The sequence below is a fragment of the Eptatretus burgeri genome, chromosome 11 (assembly GCF_056783735.1).
Source record: "Eptatretus burgeri isolate ZD-2024b chromosome 11, Ebu_testis_v1, whole genome shotgun sequence".
In the NCBI taxonomy this organism is placed as follows: domain Eukaryota; kingdom Metazoa; phylum Chordata; class Myxini; order Myxiniformes; family Myxinidae; genus Eptatretus; species Eptatretus burgeri.
In genome coordinates, this window is record NC_140971.1 from 86,602,244 (window position 1) to 86,618,799 (window position 16,556).

Genomic DNA, 16,556 nt, shown 5'->3' on the forward strand with positions numbered 1-16,556 from the left:
ACGCACCCGTGCCCACTACGCTATCCCGGCCCCCCATGGGCCCTTGGCCTACCACGGCCGACTAGCCTGGTGCCCGGGGTACCCACTCAGCGATACTCACTTTTCGCAGCCACGCTTCCAGCCCGTCAACAGGGCTCCTGCACCCCTCCAAATGGGTTTCGAGCCTACATCCACACCAACAACAAAACGACCTCCATTTTTCAATTTAACTAACCCCCTAACTCACTCTACACTGACCCCGGGGTCCCTTGGGTGGGAGTCACTCCTCCCCCCAATCACTCATCGCACCATGCATTCCCCATTCGCTCCATTCACACAGACCCGGTGGCCGCACTCACTCATCATGTACTCACCTCACAACTCTTCAACACACACACCGCTGAACTCTGCCATCCTTCTATCTGCATCCCCTAACTAACTCGTGCTCCCACGTCGTCCCTTAAACTATAGCACGTTCCATTTAACCTATGTAGCTAAGCTACGTCCCCACTACACATCCAAAGTCTGTCTCTGTCTCCAAAATAATCCCATACTCCATTTTCCCAACCTAAATCTGACTAACAATCCCTCTAACTAATCCATTCCACGGACTCCATGAGGACTTACCCCTGCCCCATGAAGTCGGTCTAACTAAGCTAACCTTTCCCCTAACTAGTTTCCATCCTGTGCCCTGGTAAGGGGGTCTTCCACCCTTTGCCCGGGAATCCTGTGCACCCGAAAGTAAGGCTTGCTTCTTTTTTTTTTTTTCCACATGAGCAGCACCAGCGCGGCAACTCACAGCTCGCGCACTTTGCACCTGCCCGTGACGTCATGCAGCTGCACGTGTACCTCGTCCCTCCTTGGACGGTACCATCCGGCAGGGATACCCCTCCTGCCGGATTCCAACCCCACGTGCAGCCATGACGTCACCGTGCGCATAAAAAAACACAAGCCCCACGTCTCGAGGGGTTCCCCACGCGAACACATGTGCTTTGCCCGTTGGAGCTTAACACACACGATCGCGTGGAGAACCCGTCCAGTCCAAATCCATAATCCTGCCTAAGCTTTGTCCGTCCGCGGGATCGGCAAATCCACCGCGTGCGTTTCCGGACCGGGACTTCACTCTCGCAAGCGAGCACGTGGGGGCCTCGTGCATTGCACAGCACGGACCTCACGCTCGCTGCTGGGTGAACCCGGCACGGTCCCCGAAACAGCTGCAGCCGCTACTCGGCTTTTGTCTCTCACATGTCGCCGTCGTCGTCTCCATTCAACCCACGCACACCTGCGTGTTACGACGCTAACACACCTCACCATTAAACTCACACCGGGAGACGCGACTGCATGTTCACACATGCCGACCGACATCTCCCTCACATACCGCTCTCTCACACACACGATCTCCCTCACACTCGGCCGTTCACTTACGCATGCCACCTCCCTCGCACACGTGGCTCCACTCACTCGTGCCATTTTTTTCACACAAACCACACCACTCACACACGCGGGGGCACTCGCCCGCGGTGCCTCATCCACACACCGTGCCTCACTCGCACACGCGGGGGCACTCACCCGCGGTGTTTCACTCACACACGGCGCGCTGGGAAGCACACTCCTCGGCACACTTGCCACCACACCACTCACACACGGGGTCGCTTCCACACACTGGGTCTTTGTCACCCACCCGGTCGCTCTCACACACGCCCTTGCACCCGCGCTATGCGTGCGTTGCAGCACGCATTTCGCCACACTCGTGAACACACACCTCGACACCACACACACCGGGACGACCACACTGGGGATTCGTGTCCCCACAAGGGTCTCCGGGGCCTCTATACCCCCCAAGCTCTCCGTGCACCTGTCCACAGCACTCCTCCCCTCGACCTCGCAAAACACGACCGAACCCACCTGGTCGTGACTCGCCTCAAGGGGGAATACTCCCTCCCCTCGTTCCTGGAGGAGGCCATCCCGCTGCTCGCACTGGGTCTCCACCCAGTCCACCAGCTCACGCCCATTGTCCTCCATACCTCCGTGTGTGTGTGTGCGTCTCTATCCCCGTCTTCATCGTGTAATCTTCCCTCTATCGTTCCCATCTCCCGTGTCTCTGCCAACTCAGTCACCTCTTCACCCTTTTCCTCCCTTGTCTCAACTATTATTTCCATCTCTTCCCTTGTTATCTCCCTCGTGCACGTCTCCGTCACCCCAATTAGTTTTTCCCTCTCGGTCACCGTCACTTTTTCCGTCACGACCCTCGCCCAACATGTCTCCCAAATTACTTCGTCACCCGCCTCCACCGCGGGCCTGACAGCCGTTGCACTCCCTCCCAGCTCGTTCGCTCCCACACGTGGCGTCGCCATTTTAAGCTCCCTGGTCACTGCCTTCATGCCTGCCTGCAGGCTTCGGCCCATGTTCTGCGTCTCACCCCGCAGCTCTTTCATTTCTTCCTTCATGTTTGTTTCCATTTCATTCATTTGCTGTGTATTCACATCCATTTTCGTTTTCACTTCGTTCATTTGCTTGTTCATGCCTTTTATTTCGTTTTTCATTTCATTTGTGTTTGTATCCATCCTCGCTGTCATTGCCGCCAGCATGGCGCATAGCTGGGCCATGTTGGGTGTGCTTGGGTGAGCCGATTCGGCAAGGATCGGGGGGTTTTGGTGGAGAGGGGGAGGGGAGGTGTCATACACCGCGGCCGCCGCCGCACCTATTTCGGGCTCTGGGTTCAGTTGGGGGAGTTCGTGTTCCTGCACAACCAACATTTCCTGCACGGGGTTTTCATCCTGGACCATGGATTCTACACATTCTAAATCCATTTCTAATACCCCCGGCTCCCGCTCGCCTTGAGACGCCATCTTATTTCTCGTAAAAGGTTAATTTGAATCGCTCGTAATTTGGAGGGAATCGGGGGTCGCTCCTCTCACCCCTGGACCGATTCCCGTGAAATTAGCTGGAGACAGGAGAGCCCGTTGTCCCGTTCTCCGACACCAGTGTCGCGAGGAGGGGGATGAGTTTGTATCTCACGACCTGACACCAGTGTTGCGGATTCGCGCCCGCCGGCGTGCGAGCGGCCACGTAACTCGAATCGCGGCACGTCGCCCACCGGACGGACAATCCCGTCGTGACCCTCTCGGACTAACGCCGGGAACTAGTCACGGGTGGGCCTTTCGGCCTCACCACGATCGTGCCAATCGGCCCCCCGCATGGGATAGGGTTGCTCGCCAAATTCGACCTACCTAAGTACCCACACGGAGGGTAGACCGGGCGATCGCACCTCGCCGCAGGTCGACTTCGGACACGGGCCACTTTAAGCGACCCGTTCCGTACTATCGGGATAACCGAGCGGTGTTATCGTCAACCTCGACGGTTCGATCAATTATTGGGCGTATTTAGCCCACTACCAACCCTTTACGTGAAGTAAGATGGAGTTTCAATAAAAGAAAAGACGAAGCGAAACGGGAAAAACAGTTCAACATAAAGCACATTTATTCCGCGGCAAACGGAAAGCACACATATACAATTATGCACCAAAAGCAAATGTAAAAGTAACTAAAGAAACACAACAATTCTGCACAAAAAGCAAATGCAACAAAAGAAAAACACACTGCAGATCTACTACCGACAACCGAGCACACGGCAACACTTATACAGTTTTACTTCACAGTCGGCGCCGACAACACATATACTCAAAGCAAAAGAAAAAGGGGCCACCCTCATCGACAAGGGGGCAGACGGACCTGGGGCCGAGACCGCGTCGAGCCAACCCGTCTGGTGATGAGCCGCAAAATGGCAGCGGCGCCCCGACTCCGCGGGCCTCGCTGGCACTGCCTGGAATGGGGTGGGAACGGGGCCCCCTTCTCACACTATCTCAGCGCGGGGGGAAACAGGAGGGGGTTGTTGATGCTCGGGGGAATGAGGATATCTCGCTGGCTTGGGTCCCGCGACGAGCGACTCCACCGTGACCTCGGTCGCGTTACCGGCCTCCCCTCTCCGCAGCTCCCCGACTCTGACACGAGCGCAGACCTCCACAAAGATCCTTGGCTTCTCCAGCCTCCCCGGACCCCGACAGACACTCTCTCGACTGCCTTCGCCGCCGCCACAACTCTCCAACTCTCCCACTCTCCACTCTTCTCAACTCCGTCCAACTGCCTCGATTCGCTCCGCGCTCGGTGCTTTATAGTCCGACAGGAGAAATCATATGCAGATTTTTGGATCAGGAATGGCTCGGGGGCGGAGCCACGCTCCCCATTGGACAGAGGAAAAGTGGGCGTGAATCATTCTTGATCCGCGAATCTGCATATAGCGATTATACTCCAACGCACCTGGAGGCGGGGCCAAACCGCCCCACGCTCGCTGATAGGACGGAACACAAGTGGGCGTGAATCGTTCTTGATCCGATTTCTCGGAAAGGCTGGTGTTTTTGCACCTGCTGCTCGGTGCGCGCCCTGTACGAGTCCAGGATCGGTGCCCACAAGCGGCGCGGGAATGGCGGTGATGCGATGGTTGCGAGAGCGAGATGTGACGGCAAGGGTCGTGGCTGTTGGCGTTGTTGTTGTTGTGAAGCGGCGTTGCGGTTGGTGGTTGTTGTGTGATGGCTGTTGAGACGTGGTTGGTGGTGGTTGTGGTGGTAGTAATGGCGGCTGGTCCAAAATAAAGATAGTAAAAGAAAAACGGCTATCCTGAAGGGTCGCAGCCCGAATGAATGACATTTATTCCCACTAAACAACGGGTTTGGGCCTAACTACACATATACTTACAGAGATATCTCACCTACGGGACCTGAATGGTGGTTTGCGAATTTCGTCAACCACAACAATATCTATGGAAAAACTGATAATAAGAGTAGAACAAATTTCAAAATTTAAAAAAAAAACTTTTTTCGACTGGATCGACGACCCAACATATCGACGGAAAAACTAATAATAAGGGTAGAACAAATTTCAAAATTGTTTTTTTCGAATGGATCGACTACCCAACAAACATGTCTTCGGAAAAACTGATAATAAGGGTCGAACAAATTTCAAAAAATAAAAAAAAAAGTTTTCGAATGGATCGACGACCCAACATATCGACGGAAAAACTGATAATAAGGGTAGAACAAATTTCAAATTTTGTTTTTATTTTTTTTTTCAACTGGATCGACGGACGACCCAACATATCGACAGAAAAACTGATAATAAGGGTAGAACAAATTTCAAAATCTTAAAAAAAAAAATTTTCGACTGGATCGACTCCCCAACAGACAAACATATCGATGGAAAAACTGATAAGGGTGGAACAAATTTCAAAATATTTTTTTTTTATTTTATTTTCGATTGGATCGATTACCCAACAAACATATCGACGGAAAAACTCATAATAAGGGGAGGTCAAATTTCAAAAAAGTTTTTATAAAGATTTTTTTTTCGACTGGATCAACTCCCCAACAAACATATCGACGGAAAAACTGATAATAAGGGCAGAACAAATTTCAAAAAATTAAAAAAAAAAAAGTTTTCGAATGGATCGACGACCCAACATATCGACGGATAAACTGATAATAAGGGTAGAACAAATTTCAAAATTGTTTTTTTCGAATGGATCGACTACCCAACAAACATATCGACGGAAAAACTGATAATAAGGGTAGAACAAATTTCAAAAAATTAAAAAAAAAAGTTTTCGAATGGATCAACGACCCAACATATCGACGGAAAAACTGATAATAAGGGTAGAACAAATTTCAATTTTTTTTTTCGACTGGATCGACGACCTCACAGACAAAAATATTGACGGAAAAACTGATAAGGGGAGAACAAATTTCAAAATATTTTTTTTTAATTTTTTTTTCGACTGGATCAATTACCCAACAAACATATCAACGGAAAAACTCATAATAAGGGTAGGTCAAATTTCAAAAAAAAATTTTATTAAGATTTTTTTTTTTCGAATGGATCGACTCCCCAACAGACAAACATATCGACGGAAAAACTGATATTAAGGGTAGAACAAATTTCAATTTTTTTAAAAAAAAGATTTTTTTCTTCGACTGGATCGACTTCCCAACAAACAGACAAACATATCAATGGAAAACTGATAATAAGGGGAGAACAAATTTCAAAAAATAAAAAATAAAATTTTTTTCGAATGGATCGACGACCCAACATATCGACAGAAAAACTGATAATAAGGGTAGAACAAATTTCAATTTTTTTTTTTTGACTGGATCGACTACCCAACAGACAAACATATCGACAGAAAAACTGATATTAAGGGTAGAACAAATTTCAATTTTTTTTTTTAAAAAGATTTTTTTTTCTTAGACTGGATCGACTTCCCAAACAGACAAACATATCAATGGAAAACTGATAATAAGGGGAGAAGAAATTTCAAAAAATAAAAAAAATAAAAAAATTTCGAATGGATCGACGACCCAATATATCGACGGAAAAACTGATAATAAGGGTAGAACAAATTTCAAATATATATATTTTTTTTCGACTGGATCGACTACCCAACAGACAAACATATCGACGGAAAAACTGATAATAATAAGGGTAGAACAAATTTCAAATTTAAAAAAAAAAGATTTTTTTTTCGACTGGATCGACTACCGAACAAACAGACAAACATATCAATGGAAAACTGATCATAAGGGTAGAATAAAATTCAAAAAATTAAAAATATATATTTCCGACTGGATCGACGACCCAACATATCGACGGAAAAACTGATAATAAGGGTAGAACAAATTTCAAAAAAAATATGTCAATATGTCAAGGATGTAAAATTGAACAAAGATATATATAACAACTATTGGATAAAAACATTGATGGTGAATAATATGAGTTCTTCAATTTCCTTCAGTGGAAGGGCTTTTAGTATATCTGAAAGAACATCCATAAAGTATCTCTAACAAAAGTTTCTCCTCTCCTTCTGGTAATATATTCAAAACTAGGAAATTCAAGGAAACAAGAAAAAGTATCAAAAAATAAAAACCTGATAGATGAAGCTTTAGCAAGAAAAGATAAAACCATCTGTAATATGCAAGGAGAAATTTGTATTTTTTTCAACAACCCTAAAGATGTAAATCCTGATGAAATAAAGGATGTTAATATATCAGGTGAAATGACATTTCGTTAAATTGTAGTTAAGGATTATTTTAAAATTACCTCTAATATAAAAAAATGTAGTAGTTGAATCTATTAATGAAATAAGTATATAGATATCGATGGTCATGTTTTTTCTACTAATTAAATATGAGTCATTATTCAACTGAAGATTTTGAAGATTATGAGAGTGATGACAGTTCTGATACCGAGAGTTTGTGTTCAAACGACAGTTATGATACTGACAGTTTGTGTTCAAACGATAGTTATGAAAGTAGTTTTATAGATGATTGTGAAAGTACTGAAGATGATACCGAAGATGAATTTTACTTTCAGTAAAGTTTTACTTTATAAATATGAATAATTTACTAGATCTTGAACCTCTTGAATTCCCGGATTCTCCATATGACAAATTTGAGAATTGTCCTGCATGTGATAGAGTGGGATTAAACACAGAGTCAAAAGCCTATAAACAATGTATATTCTGTGATTATCTTCTGATTAATAAAAATAAAAAATATAAAAAGGAATACAATTCTTTTAGATTTACTCCAAAAATGAATTACTTTACAAGATTAATGAGAGAAATGAATGTAACGTATGAGGGTGATAACACACCTTTCCTTACAATGGAAGAAACTGAACGTATTAGAGAAATGTTTAAAGGATTGTTGTTATATATCATTCACGATTGTCATTTTCAGGGAAATGTCAACACAAGATATTGTATAAATAAAATAATGGATTATCTTGAAATTAAACCCGAACTTGGATAAAATAGAGTTTTGAAAAAAGCCAATAATAAATTAAACAACCTGTTTTCCAAATATATAAATGAATGATTTTTTACCCATTTGGGAAAATAAGATAAAATTTAACAATCATAAAAATCTTCCAAATTCATTAAGATATCTCATAGTTGGTTCAAGCGGATGTGGAAAAACCTGCTTACTTTTGAAGATGCTCCTGACTGCCAACTTTGTAGATTATGATAATTTAATAATTTTCACAAAGTCGAGTTTTCAACCAGAGAATCAACTACTCTCACAAGGTTTTAATGCTGGTCTTCAAAAAGAAGATATAATCGGTTTATTTAAAATTCAAAATAACCTAATTGATTATAACATTGAAGATATAATTCAACTATTTTGTGATACACAGAGATGTAAAAAGAAATCAAAACCGATAACTTGTATTCTTAGTGATAATACGGATGATATACCATCTCCACAAGATTTGGATAAATCAAAAAAGAACCTCGTTATCTTTGATGATTGTGTTAATGAGAGAAACCAAACGGTAATGGACAGCTACTACACAAGAGGGAGACATTCTTCTTGTAATTGTATTTATCTTAGTCAATTGTGCTTTCAACTTCCTCGTTGTTCCATCAGAAACAATGCTAATACTTATATTTTATTGAAGTTAAATTCAATAGATATAAATAATTTTTGGAGAGATAATTGTTCTACATTATGTAGTAAAAAGGAATTTTGGGATTACATGAAGCACACGACTGAAAAATATAAATATATTGTTGTGAAACAAGATGAGATATGAAGGGATATATTTTTTGTTTTATAAACAATTACATATATAAATGACAAATATTATTATAAATCTTATGGGTAAATCTGCTTCTGGAAAAACTTTCACAAATCAAGGTTCTTGTTTAGTACAAATGAGAATATTGTAAATTTACTTAAAAAAACACCCCATGATACGCATTGTATCAACAACAACTAGAGCAATAAGACCTGGAGAAGTAGAAGGTGAAGATTATCACTATATTTTAGTGGAGGAACATATGCGATTGAGGAATGAAGGTCAAATATTTGAGGAGATTTCTCATGGTACAACAAAATATTCACATTGTAAGAGTGAGTTAAAGAAACTAAAATCTGGTGGTCTTGGGATATTAGAAACTAATCCAGAAGGAATGAGACAATTTATTAAACATCTGAGTGGGGTTAAGATTTTATCATTCGGTTTTGATGTTGATGAAGAAACTCAATGCAAATGTATGAAAACCAGAGATGCAAGTATTAGTGAAGAAGAAATTACAACTCGTATTAATGTTAATAAATGATTTAATGAAATATTTAAAGAAAAGGATTTATTTGAACACATCTACTTTAATGATGAAGAAAAGGAAAATTTCCCTGTTGATCTTTACAATTCATTAAATGATATTTTCCAATAAATAAATGGATGCGAAAGAAAGAACAAGAATATTTAAGGAACATCAAAAGTTGGCTTCAAAAGTTGTAAAACAACAGGAAGTCATAAAGAAGAAATGCAGACAGAAATAATGGGTGAAGAAGCATTTGAAAGAAAACAAGAGAAATTTTTTTAACCACTTTTAAAAACTTCCCGCGAAAAAAAATATAGATGTTTCCACAGTTCCCACATTAGAATATACTCCGAAAAAACTTCAAATGTTGAAAGATTTCAGTCAAATGTTGGAGGAAGAATGAGGGCATAAAGAAGAAATAGTTATAATCCGGGAAGTGGATACAAAACGATAACAGTTTCACCCGGAGCATATGAGATTTCTCAAATATCTTCCGAAATTGTTCGTCTTATGAAAGAATAGGGTGATGAACCAAAAAATATTGTTATAGATATTCAAAAACATACTTCAAAATCAATGATTAAACTTAAAAATGACTACAAGGTTGATGTCACAATTGATAATTCATTTATGGAGTTATTTGGTTTCTCCTCAAAAAAGATTGAAACTAATGGGACGTTTTACAGTGATAATGTCATTCAAATATCCTCAGGAATAAATTCTGTATTAATTCACTGTGATTTGATTGATGGTGCTTATAATGATGGAATAAGAACAAATACAATATTTTCATTCAGCACATAATCAACCCCAATTGGTTATAAATGCAATATGGAACCCAACAATCTGGTTTATCTACCTGTGTCAGGAAAAACCATATACAGAGTAAATTTTAGGATAACCGACCAAGATAATCACATGATTTCTTTTAATGGAGAAATTATATCCATCAGAATTCACCTACGTGAAGTTTTCCAAGAAATAAATACGATGGTTATTGTGAGGAAACACGAGTTGGGAAAAATTACATAAATATAAATAAAAATTATATAAATATAAATTTAAAAAATACAATAATTACAAGGGATGGGATGTTCCTTACCCCAGACTACAAGGGTGAAGGTATGCATCTTGGTAGAGGATACTATAAACCTAAGAGACAAAGGGGTGTCAGACATCAATTTAGAGGAGATGGGATAATTGATACTCAAATGGGTATAGGTTCAACAATTCTTGAACATAAAGACCTAATTGGTTCAACTGCTTCTGTAATGGGAAATGTAGCAGGTGCTATAAAGAGTATAAAAGATGCCCAAAAGGAATCTCATGAATTCCAAGCGATAAAAGAAATTAAGAAAGGCAAAACTCAGTTGTCTCCCCAAGAACGACAGAAAATAATTCAAATACTTGGGTCAGGGTTTCAAAAGTTTTAACATCTTTTTTCCGAAATAAATACAAGTACGGAAGCAATTGATAGTATCTATGATTTGAATGATACCATTGTCATCTCAAACTCCACTAAAAAAGAAGATTACTTCAAGGTAAATGCAATAACTGGAACAGACTGGAACGCAAATGGAGCAAAAAGTTTTGAAATAAATAATCAACAAACTTATTTGAATCTATCCGAAAGTTTCTTGTTGTGTAAATTTACATTCAATAAGTCTGCGAATACTACAACCGCTACATTCGTAAATGATCTCTTCTGGAAAATGTTTGATAGTGATCGTTTGTACATTGGAACACAAGAAGTTGAAGCGGTTGATTATGTCTCTGCTGCATCTTAAATGATGAAATTTACACTATATACATTCAGTGATAGAATGGGAAAGGGGGCTGTCGAAGGTTTAATTCCTGATATGTCAACGGGAACAACCACAGACCATGGATATATTCAAAGGAAAGAAGCGTATAATGATGATACAAAAGCAGTTAATAGTTTTACTTTGGCAGTTCCTCTGAAAGGTATATCTGGATTTTGTGATCATGATAAAGTTGTGTGTGGTCTTAAAATTAGATTTCAACTGCAAAGGAATGATAATGAAAATAGATTGCTTTTTGGTGTGGCTAATGCTTTTGCTGATCAGAATAAATTTCTAATTGATGAAATTAGCTGGTATATTAGTGAATATACTCCTAATCTTAAAACAGAAGAGATGTTGAATAGAAGACTTAACTCAAAGAAACCACTCAATGTCTCATACCTTAAAAGAAGATGCTAACACGTTAAACTGAACCAAAGCACTTACACATGGAATTTGGGAATTGGAACGGAATCTGGAAGGAACGCCATGATATTTGTGGCTCATTTTTGAAAAACCAGATGGTGATACTGCTACTGATAAGAATAATGCATTGAGTGGTAATGCTAAGGTGAAACAACTTCGCGTTTCTCTAGATGGAACATTTTATCCACAAGATAGATTGGAAATTAATTGGGGAAAAAAATAATTATGCTGAAGCATACAAGTCTAACCAAAAGGTGTGTGAAAGCAATGGAAACTAGAGGGGGAGCACTCAGTAGAGTGCAAAACCTCCGCCGCCAATACTGCTCGGTCACTCAAGTGAACCTGATATCCTATTCATTCAATTTGACGTCAACAGTGCTCACAGAGTTATAGTTTGCAACTTTCCCTTTCACTTTTAACTTTTACATACTCAATTCATTCGTCATAACTAGATTCCTTGAGACAGAAATTTATTTTACGTGGGTATATCCACCTGAAGTTCCAAAATCAGCCGCAATTATAATTTTGGCATGTTTTTTGTTGGAAATCACTAACAACATGTTGAAATGCAAAAGATAAAAATCGAAATTTTGTTGAAAAAAAAGTTGCAAAAATTTTTTTTTCTCTAACAATTTTTTGGGGGGGGCTGGGGGGGGTTGGAAATCACTTAAAACATGTAGAAATACAAAAAAAAAATTCAAATCTTTTTCAAAATGGCCACCGTAGCGGCCATATTGGATTTTGGACCGAGTCCAAAATCTAATGGCATGATCCTTGGACCATACCTAATCCCCCCACCAAGTTTCGTCGAAATCGGTCGAGGAGGTTTTCCGTAATACTGTTCACAAACAAAAAACAAACAGAAAGGGGTGAAAACAGTAACCTCCGATCTTCGATGGCGGAGGTTAATAAAGAACCTATTTTGGATATGACAGCATTTAAAAGTCTGTATACAATCTATGCGATTGACTTGAGTGCTCAAAAGGAAACTATGAAGTCTAATCGAGTGGATACTTCCCTATACATTGAAAGAGGAGAGAGTGAAGAAGTTGATACATCTTCTTTGCTTTTGGAAGAAACAGAATTACAGATTAATACAGATAATGGTGTTATGATTAGTCTCACATAATTTTTTTGATAGATAAATGAGTAGTAAAGTGCCAACTGGGGTATATGTTAATCAAATCAATCTGCATAAACTATCATCTTGGATTCAAAATCAAAAGTCTTGTATGATTAACGTTAATACAATTCAGAGAAAAGGTGCAGTAAGAATTGATGTTTTGCTCACAAGAGAACAGGTGAAAATCTTGAACGATACTGGCTCACTTAAAATTAAAATGTCAAAATCAATGTTGAAGAAATATTCAATAAGAGAGACGAATGGAGGATTTCTCCCATTACTAATTCCTTTATTTGCTGGTTTAAGTGCGGCTGGAGCATTGACGGGTGGTATTTCAGCAGCGGTGAAAACTGCCAACGAAAAGAAGGCTCAACTCTGGCTCAAAAATAATTGGAAAGACATAACAAAGAGTTGGAGAAACAAATTAGTGGAAGTGGTGAAATTGTAGATTTTGCTGAAAAACTTGAAAGTCTGCCTGATAAAGCAAGATTGTTAGTTGGAGATATGCTTTTTCACACAAGCAGGTGTAAAATTAACTAAAAGGTCAGGTGAGGTCAGGTATGGGAGCATGTGCCAGAACAGCGCGTCGCTGCGTCCACTTTCCGCCGGTACTCCAGGGGCCTCCATCTGGCCATCCCCCAGGCAGATGCCAGGCCCATCCCCATCTCCTTGAGATGATGGTCAACGTGCTGCAACCACGAGGCACGTGGTCAGCCCACTGGCCTCCTCCACTCATGAGACTCCCTCGCTGAGAGAATCTGGTGAGCAGGATCAGCGTCAGGAAAACGAGCCACATGTCCATACAGCCGCAACTGACGCTCACGGACTATGCAGGTAACAAATCTCATCCGAGTCTCTTTCAGCAACCGCTCGTTGGACACAAAATCTGACCAGCGATAGCCAAGGATTCTCCGAAGAGACCTGGTACCAAAGGAATTAAGTCTCTGACTCAGATCCTTGGTCAGAGTCCAAGTCTCGCATCCATAGAGCAAGACTGGAACTACCAAGGACCTGAAGACTCGGACTTTCATCCTCCTGCACAGGTACCGGCAGCTCCACACTCCATGATCCAGTGAATCCATGACTCCCCAGGCCCGACCCAGACGTCTATTGACCTCTGACTCACAGCCAGCAGAGACATGAATATCACCGCCAAGGTAAGTGAATCTCTCCATGACCTCAACATCCTCACCACAAAAAGTCACAGACAGGACAGCAGCATCCAAGATGTCACCGAAAGCCTGGATCTTAGTTTTGACCCAAGAAATCCGTAATCCCAGTGGCTCCGACTCCTCATTCAGCACCTCGAGGGCCCCCAAAAGGATATCTAAAGTCTCCGCAAAGATGACTGCATCATCTGCAAAATCAAAGTCCGAGATCTTGACATTCCCAAATGATGCACCGCAGCTTGATCTCTCCGACATCCTCCCTGAAATCCAGTCCATACAAGTGCTGAAAAGTGTGGGGGCCAGTACACACCCCTGACGAACTCCAGTCACAACTGGAAATAAGTCAGAGATGGTCCCACCACACTTCCCAGCACTCTCAATACCAGAGTAGAGTTCACTAAAAGGGGTAATGGATTATATCTTTCTAATAAATAAATGAGCATTGATGAGTGGTTTAAATAATTTGGAAAGAATACAACATCAAATTTAGAACTTATCAAATGTTGTTGGAAATGAAAAATTAATAATGTGGTTATTTTCTATGAGAGATGAATTAACAAATGTGTCTAAACATACAAATAATATTATTATGAACTGAGAAGATAATAATGGGAATGGTTCTCATTGGGTTTGTATTTTTAATAGTCAAGACAAGTATTATTTTGATCGTTTTGGTCTTCCACCACCTGTTGAAGTTATAAAATTCTTCCAGAATGGTGTTAATCAAACATTTCAAGTCCAATAATTAAATTCCAAGTGTTGTGGTCAATTATGTCTATATGTGTTATTTCAACTCAACAAAAATAAAATTTTCAATGACATTATTTTTAATCTAATATAAATGACATGTTGGTAAAGATGGTTCTATCTTTGGTGTATCCCAAGAACTGGATATTGATTTATCAAATTATTACACAAAGGCACAGGCTGAAGGACATAAATATAGTATAGCAAAAAATATTAAAATGAAAAATGCTTATAAATCAATAAATTATCCAAGCCTGACTGATGCGAATGTCTTGGTGAGGTTAAGTGATTTATCACAATATATATATATATATATATATATATATATATATATATATATATATATATATATATATATATATATATATATATATATATATCCTTTAGCCTGGTGTTGGCGCAGTGGTAAGGGCAGTGGCTTGGGACCCAAGAGGTCCTGAGTTCAAGCCCCGTTGGGACACTGAATTAATATATGTATGTATATATATATATATATATATATATATATATATATATATATATATATATATATAAATATATATAAACCAAGTCGAAAACACCAGGGGGTTGACTCAGCCTGCCATCCTTCCGAGGTCGGCGAAATGAGCACCAGTTGTACTGGGCCCGGTGTATGCCCCGGTTAGAATAGGTGTACCATATCCCTGTGTGTCGTAAGAGGCGACCAGGGTTGCGTCAGGAAGGGCATCCGGCGTAAAAACCTATGCCAAATCATTATGCGGACAACAAAACGAATTTCCATACCGGATCGGTCGAGGCCCGGGTTACCAACGACCGCCACCGGTACCGGTGGTCAGCAGGGTACCAGTGGAAATTGTGCTACTGCTGGGCGAAGGAGGAGAAGGAGACGGGGAAGGCGAGTCCGGAGGCAGTGGGAGAGGGGGAAGGGTAGAAGTGTGGAGGTGAGAGTTGGAACTCTGAATGTTGGGACGATGACTGGCAAAGGGCGAGAGTTGGCTGATATGATGGAGAGAAGAAAAGGTGGACATACTGTGTGTACAAGAGACCAAGTGGATGGGGAGTAAGGCGAGGAGCATTGGAGGTGGTTTCAAACTGTTCTACCATGGTGTGGATGGGAGGAGAAATGGTGTCGGGATAATCCTGAAGGAAGATCATGTCAAGAGGGTATTGGAGGTGAGGAGGGTGTCTGACCGAGTGATGAGTGTGAAGTTGGAAATTGAAGGGGTGATGATGAATGTCATCAGTGCATATGCCCCACATATGGGGTGTGAGATGGAATATAAAGAAGATTTCTGGAGTGAGTTAGATGAAGTGGTGGAGAGTGTATCCAAGGATGAAAGAGTGGTGATTGGAGCAGATTTCAATGGTCATGTTGGGGAAGGTAATAAAGAGGATGAGGAGGTGATGGGGAGGTACGGTCTCAACAAGAGAAATGTGGAAGGGCAAATGGTGGTAGAGTTTGCAAAAAGAATGGAAATGGCAGTGGTAAACACGTATTTCAAGAAGAAGGAGGAACACAGGGTGACGTACAAGAGTGGAGGAAAGTGCACACAGGTGGATTACATCTTAAGTAGGAGATGCAACCTGAAAGAGATTCGTGACTGTAAGGTTGTGGCAGGGGAGAGTGTAGCTCGACAGCATCGATTGGTGGTCTGTAGGATGACTTTCGAGGTGAGGTTGAGGAAGAGAGTGAGGGCTGAACCAAGGACCAGATGGTGGAAGCTGAAGGAGGAAGACTGTTGCGTGAAATTTAGGGAGGAGGTGAAACAGGCGCTGGATGGTGGTAAAGATGGGTGGGATGATTGGGCAACGACAGCAGAAGTTGTGAGGGAGATAGCTCGGAAGGTACTTGGTGTGACATCTGGACAGAGGAAGGAAGATAAGGAGACTTGGTGGTGGAATGAGGAAGTACAGGAAAGTATAAGGAAGAAGGGGTTGGCTAAAAAGAAGTGGGATAGTCAGAGAGATGAAGAAAGTCGGCAGGAGTACAAGGAGTGGCGTCGAAAAGCAAAAAGAGAGGTGGCAAAGGCCAAGGAAAAGGCATATGACGAGCTGTATGAGAAGCTGGATACAAAAGAAGGGGAAAAGGATTTATACCGATTGGCAAGACAGAGGGACCGAGCTGGGAAGGATGTGCTGCAGGTTCGGGTGATAAAGGACGCAAATGGGAATGTG